The sequence below is a fragment of the Coregonus lavaretus genome, assembly GCF_964263955.1.
Source record: "Coregonus lavaretus genome assembly, contig: HAP1_SCAFFOLD_522, whole genome shotgun sequence".
NCBI classification, from domain to species: Eukaryota; Metazoa; Chordata; class Actinopteri; order Salmoniformes; family Salmonidae; genus Coregonus; species Coregonus lavaretus.
The window spans coordinates 245,129-252,610 of record NW_028161300.1 but is presented as its reverse complement, the minus strand read 5'-3'; the positions used below and the strand labels follow the sequence as shown (position 1 = coordinate 252,610).

The 7,482-nt window shown below is 42.5% G+C and overlaps 1 long non-coding RNA gene across 1 annotated transcript; it reads right to left on the bottom strand.

Moving 5' to 3' along the window:
• Nucleotides 1-43: 43 nt before the first annotated feature.
• On the bottom strand, nt 44-6,828 carry LOC311120842. The gene is made up of 3 exons (XR_014612205.1): nt 6,760-6,828; nt 4,322-4,378; nt 44-92 (listed from the first exon to the last, which is right to left on the bottom strand). It is a non-coding gene; the product is annotated as an uncharacterized lncRNA (long non-coding RNA).
• Between the last annotated feature and the right edge of the window lie 654 nt (nt 6,829-7,482).

Sequence of the window (7,482 nt, the reverse complement as noted above, 5' to 3'; positions counted from 1 at the left end):
ACCCCTCCTCTCTCTCCCCAGAGAGACTCAGTTTAGAGGCAGGGCCCCCCTCCTCTCTCTCTCCAGAGAGACTCATTTTAGAGCACTGACCCCTAAACAGAGATGCAGCATGTTGGTTGTGGTGAACACAGTGACAACTCATTCTAGAATGTCCATTGTTCTCTTTTATTCATGATCTCTTAGAAATAAAACATTTACTAACAGACACATCCAAACAGTCAGGTTATTTAATGTTATTACTTTTCTAGCCCAATGACTACTCAAAACCCACCAACAAGGCCTGAAAACTAGGCCAAAACATAGCCCCTGATAGGCCTACATCTTATTTCAGACAGCCTCCAGTAGTCTGGGCAAGATGTAAGCAAGATGTAAGCTGAATGATTTAGCAGCTTGCTTAGTTCAAATTGACAGATTCATTTATTTAACATGAATAGCAAGACGATGTTGAGGTAGGAAGTGCTTCTGTTGCCCAGTAGTCTGCTGGAATAGGCTACTGAGGATGGGGTCGTAATTTCAATCAATGAATCAAATATTAATAACATGGATATGAACTGAATAGGTCCATGCTTGTCAACAACAGCCAGATTATTTTTTACCTGTAGCCTAATCTGGCTGACTGTTACCTTCAATCTAATGCATTCTAACATCTGATCAGCAATTGAGATAGAACTGTGACCATGGTGACACTTGATAACTTCCAATTGAATTAACTAAACACGGCCATTATTAATTACATAATAACACAAGGCTACAACAACAATAAACTGAAGTTAAAGGCTATTTATTACATCTGTTTGCCAGCTCCAGGTTGGCTACACAAGTGGCACAAAATAATTTGCATCGACTCCAGTCATTTCAACATATTTATAGTATAAAATGGCAGGCTACAGTTGCCTAGACAGGCATAACAATGAATAGGCTACTTGATGGCCAACAGATCTATCATTCTCCACATTTAATGTCAGTTTCATTGTGGAGTTTTCCTCATAACAGAAGCACATGTTGGAGTTCCATAACTTCCATTTTCAAAATGTCAAATTTCCACTCGCGAAACCCAAGAACTGAGTGTAAAAACCTTAGCATGATATGGTTTTCCATAAGCAAAGTCGACATTAACCCATATGAAAATGCATCAAATTCCCTTTCAGGATCCATATTTTGGTATTTTTAAGGTAAATGATGAAGACAGCTGTCTAACGAAACATTGGTCATCAGGTTATTACACTATTTCATCTGAGCTCATAGAGTGAGACTCTCCTTTTCTTTTACAAGTGTTCTACTCTGTTACCAGCACCTCTCCTAAACAGGTGTTCTCCTCTGTTAGCCAGCACCTCCCCTAAACAGGTGTTCTCCTCTGCTAGCCAGCACCTCTCCTAAACAGGTGTTCTACTCTGCTAGCCAGCACCTCCCCTAAACAGGTGTTCTCCTCTGTTACCCAGCACCTCTCCTAAACAGGTGTTCTCCTCTGTTACCCAGCACCTCTCCTAAACAGGTGTTCTACTCTGCTACCCAGCACCTCTCCTAAACAGGTGTTCTACTCTGCTACCCAGCACCTCTCCTAAACAGGTGTTCTACTCTGTTACCAGCACCTCTCCTAAACAGGTGTTCTACTCTGCTACCCAGCACCTCTCCTAAACAGGTGTTCTACTCTGCTACCCTGCACCTCTCCTAAACAGGTGTTCTCCTCTGTTAGCCAGCACCTCTCCTAAACAGGTGTTCTACTCTGCTAGCCAGCACCTCTCCTAAACAGGTGTTCTACTCTGTTACCCAGCACCTCTCCTAAACAGGTGTTCTCCTCTGTTACCCTGCACCTCTCCTAAACAGGTGTTCTTCTCTGTTAGCCAGCACCTCTCCTAAACAGGTGTTCTACTCTGCTAGCCAGCACCTCTCCTAAACAGGTGTTCTACTCTGTTACCCAGCACCTCTCCTAAACAGGTGTTCTCCTCTGTTACCCAGCACCTCTCCTAAACAGGTGTTCTCCTCTGTTAGCCAGCACCTCCCCTAAACAGGTGTTCTCCTCTGCTAGCCAGCACCTCTCCTAAACAGGTGTTCTACTCTGCTACCCAGCACCTCTCCTAAACAGGTGTTCTACTCTGCTACCCAGCACCTCTCCTAAACAGGTGTTCTACTCTGCTACCCAGCACCTCTCCTAAACAGGTGTTCTACTCTGTTACCAGCACCTCTCCAAAACAGGTGTTCTACTCTGCTAGCCAGCACCTCTCCTAAACAGGTGTTCTCCTCTGTTACCCTGCACCTCTCCTAAACAGGTGTTCTACTCTGCTACCCAGCACCTCTCCTAAACAGGTGTTCTACTCTGTTACCCAGCACCTCTCCTAAACAGGTGTTCTACTCTGCTAGCCAGCACCTCTCCTAAACAGGTGTTCTCCTCTGTTACCCTGCACCTCTCCTAAACAGGTGTTCTACTCTGTTAGCCAGCACCTCTCCTAAACAGGTGTTCTCCTCTGTTAGCCAGCACCTCTCCTAAACAGGTGTTCTACTCTGCTACCCAGCACCTCTCCTAAACAGGTGTTCTCCTCTGCTAGCCAGCACCTCTCCTAAACAGGTGTTCTACTCTGTTAGCCAGCACCTCTCCTAAACAGGTGTTCTCCTCTGTTAGCCAGCACCTCTCCTAAACAGGTGTTCTCCTCTGTTACCCTGCACCTCTCCTAAACAGGTGTTCTCCTCTGTTAGCCAGCACCTCTCCTAAACAGGTGTTCTACTCTGCTAGCCAGCACCTCTCCTAAACAGGTGTTCTACTCTGTTACCCAGCACCTCTCCTAAACAGGTGTTCTCCTCTGTTACCCTGCACCTCTCCTAAACAGGTGTTCTCCTCTGTTAGCCAGCACCTCTCCTAAACAGGTGTTCTACTCTGCTAGCCAGCACCTCTCCTAAACAGGTGTTCTACTCTGTTACCCAGCACCTCTCCTAAACAGGTGTTCTCCTCTGTTACCCAGCACCTCTCCTAAACAGGTGTTCTCCTCTGTTACCCAGCACCTCTCCTAAACAGGTGTTCTCCTCTGTTAGCCAGCACCTCTCCTAAACAGGTGTTCTCCTCTGTTACCCAGCACCTCTCCTAAACAGGTGTTATCCTCTGTTAGCCAGCACCTCTCCTAAACAGGTGTTCTACTCTGTTAGCCAGCACCTCTCCTAAACAGGTGTTCTACTCTGCTACCCAGCACCTCTCCTAAACAGGTGTTCTCCTCTGTTAGCCAGCACCTCTCCTAAACAGGTGTTCTCCTCTGTTAGCCAGCACCTCTCCTAAACAGGTGTTCTACTCTGCTACCCAGCACCTCTCCTAAACAGGTGTTCTACTCTGCTACCCAGCACCTCTCCTAAACAGGTGTTCTCCTCTGTTAGCCAGCACCTCTCCTAAACAGGTGTTCTCCTCTGTTAGCCAGCACCTCTCCTAAACAGGTGTTCTACTCTGTTACCCAGCACCTCTCCTAAACAGGTGTGCGTTTCTTTTGCCTCCAGTTTAAGGTAAAGGACACCTGACTTTATATTTAAAGCCTTTTGGAATCCACATTTTCCACTAAATAAGAAGTGATATTTCCTGGGGCCAGAAAAGGCTCTGCATGGTAGGAATGGCCCAGCAGCACTCCAAAACTAGTTTGGTGAATTCCAAATGTTCCCTTTATTCTAGATGATTAACCTGAAATACTCACTTTACTTTCAAACTGCGTTGCAGTTTAGAGATTAAACTATGAGCTGCTCTGTCATCTCAAAATGGCCCCTGTACAGATACTTTGTTATTTTCAGTTTCAACTGTAGTCATGGCCTCACCCCTTTATATACCAATAGTAACCAGAGGGTGGCGCTAACAGTCAGTTGCATGTGATTGCAGTAACTCCTGACATTGTGCTAAATCTTGATTCAATTTTTTTTTATAGTGCTTCTTCAAGACATCTCTTACATTATTTTAGCTAAACTTATAATTTACTCCAAACCAGGTTTAGTTGTGTTTTTTCTCTCCAAAATATGATTTACTGTAGGCCTTTAATAATTGTTAACAGTCCTCAAATAAACTGTCTTAAAATATTTGATGATTAGTTGAATCAGGTGGGTATATGCTGGCCAAGAACAAAAGGATTGAGAAACCCTGAGATAAACATCAAACCATATCATTGAAAAGCTCCTGCACCATCTTCACCAGACGTTTTGCTGATAACGTGTAGGCCTACTGATTAGTTTCCATTTTGAAAACGGCTGTCTGTCAGCAACTAAGCTCAAGTAGCAGTTCTACTAACTAGTAATATCTCATTCCAGGTATTCATTCTCTTACTCTGTCTATTAGAATAGATTATTGTTCAGAAATACTTACTTTATTTTTCAGTTCTCTCCATATAGTGTTTTCTGCGCGGTCGTCTCAAAATGGATCCTGTACAAAATAAACATTTACTTTCAGTTTCAGCTCAGCCCCCTCCACACCCTGATAATAAAGTGTTTTATTGGTATCTTCCACTAGATGGCAGTAAACCACTGCTGTAACTAGACTTTACAACACCATGTGTTTTATTGGTATCTTCCACTAGATGGCAGTAAACCCCTGCTGTAACTAGACTTTACAACACCATGTGTTTTATTGGTATCTTCCACTAGATGGCAGTAAACCCCTGCTGTAACTAGACTTTACAACACCATGTGTTTGGTTTCTTGGTCCTGCTGACTCATACTACACTTACATTTTAGTCATTTAGCAGAAGCTCTTATCCAGAGCGACTTCCAGTTGGTCCTGCTGACTCCTGGGCCCTTATTCATAAAGGCAGTGTCTCAGAGGAGGAGTGCGGATCTAGGATCAGGTCCCCCCTGTCCATCTAATCTGTTTCATTATGATCTAAAAGGCTAAACTGATCCCAGATCAGCATTCATATGACTGCTGTCGCAGGTGACTCTTCAAGATGAGGCTCATGATTTATAAATTATATATATATTTTTTATCTTTACAGAAATTGTCTTTATTTAAACCAAGGAAGTTTGAGTTAGTAGCGATGAATTTGCATCTGTTAGCTGCTGTAAACCTATGTGATTGGATGTTATAGACCCCCATCTGAACAGTTTCTTTCCCCATGCTGTAGCCCTCACCAACTGGCCATCTGGTCCATAGAGACTAAAGGACTATACACTCTATGCTGCTCACCACATCAAGCCATCTCTGAACTGTACACTACCATCTGGTCCATAGAGACTAAAGGACTATACACTCTATGCTGCACACCACATCAAGCCATCTCTGAACTGTACACTACCATCTGGCCCGTAGAGACTAAAGGACTATACACTCTATGCTGCACACCACATCAAGCCATCTCTGAACTGTACACTACCATCTGGCCCATAGAGACTAAAGGACTATACACTCTATGCTGCACACCACATCAAGCCATCTCTGAACTGTACACTACCATCTGGCCCATAGAGACTAAAGGACTATACACTCTATGCTGCACACCACATCAAGCCATCTCTGAACTGTACACTACCATCTGGTCCATAGAGACTAAAGGACTATACACTCTATGCTGCACACCACATCAAGCCATCTCTGAACTGTACACTACCATCTGGTCCATAGAGACTAAAGGACTATGCCCTCTATGCTGCACACCACATCAACAGGGTTGTAGTGGAGGGTAAACTCTCTTACACACCTTTTTCTTTGCAAAATAGCGTTTACTCAACTTTGTATTTTATTCAGTCTCGTTTCCCACTTTTTATGCGTACCCAGCATTAAGCCTAAATCCCATCGCGGAAACCAGGCCCAGGTTGGTCAGCATGATAAAGAATCATATCTCAAGCCTGCTCTGTCTATTGAATGTCTGACGACGACTTAACTTTATAATAGTTCTGTGTAGCCTAGACTTACCAGAGTCTGCCCGTCTTTCCTTCAAATCAACACATTTATCCTACGTCTAATGTTGCCGAGAAATGTGCGCCACAGTTTCAACAGCCATATTGTAACTGCTTAGGCTACAAACTTACTTTCACTTTCATATGAGGAAAACGCATAACTTCTGACTGCACTGGTGTAGGATAATAATATGACAGAACCCGGTGAGTTTGTGATCCTTCTACTAAGTAGTAATACTGTCTTTCAAGGTATTTATTATATTACTCTGTCCTTTAGACTAGATTATTGTTCAGAAATACTACATATTTTTTTTATCTCTCCATATAGTGTTTTCTCCTCTGTCATCTCCCTTTATATAACAACAGTAGCCAGAGGGTGGCGCTAACAGTCAGTTGCATGCGACAGCAGTAACTCATCACATTGTTTTGAATCTTGCTTCAGTTTTTTTTTTTTTACTTCTTCTTGTTACATTATTTTAGCTAAACATATCATTTACTTGAAACCAAATTTAGTTGAGCCTTTTTCCTCAAATGTGAATTCTTGTATGCCTATTATAAAGTGTAAACAGGCCTACAAATCCAAAAGGTTTTTAATTTGAGAATGTTCATTTGTATGCCTCAAATATTAAACTGTCTTAAATTATCTGATGATTAGTTGAATCAGGTGTGTAAATGCTGGGCAAGAACAAAAGGATTGAGAAACCCTGAGATAAACATCAAACCCTATCATTTAAAAGCTCCTCCACCATCTTTACCAGACGTTTGACTGATAACATGTGATAACACTTTGAAAACTGCTGTCTGTCAGCAACTCAGCTCAAGTAGCAGTTCTACTAACTAGTAATATCTCATTCCAGGTATTCATTCTCTTACTCTGTCCATTAGAATAGACTATTGTTCAGAAATACTTACTTTATTTTGTACTTCTCTCCAGACAGTGTTTTCTGCTCTGTCGTCTCAAAATGGATCCTGTACAAAAGACAGAAACGCCCTCTAGATGACAGCAGGGGCCTGCTCTTGGATCTACCCTGTCTAACCACCAGTTTAGTGACCTTGCTCCAGCAATATGTCCATACTACTTCACGACCGATTTGAGGTGTTGACCAGCAACGTCCCATTGGGCTCAACCAAGCCGAGAGTGAGGTTCTAGAAAGAGGACTGACTTTCATACCAACTCCTAAACAGGTGGACTGCAGGGAGCTCCGGTGGGATCTACACTTCTATCATAGAAGATTGAAGTTATTAGTTTATTAATTTTGATATATTTTAAAATGTAGTTTCATGGTGATTTATTATGTTTTCCAGAATCTCCAACCAAACTCTGAGATCAGTCTCTCCAGTACCAAGTCATCTGTCCATGAAGAGTGACATCTCTATGGATCATCCTATACATTTTAGTGATAAATCAGGGTCCTTTGACCCCAGGTAAGTTACTGGTCAGAATTGATGATATTGCTATTGAAGAGGAGAATCTTCAAGATCTGAAACCAGATGTATTTTGTGTATCTGAGTATATACTGTAAAGCATCTGCTTATAATTTGTTGTTTATGTCATATATTTTAATACACTGAGTGTACAACATTTTCCACAACATTTCCAACGGAGACCATCAGGTTGGTAAGTCATCATACTGT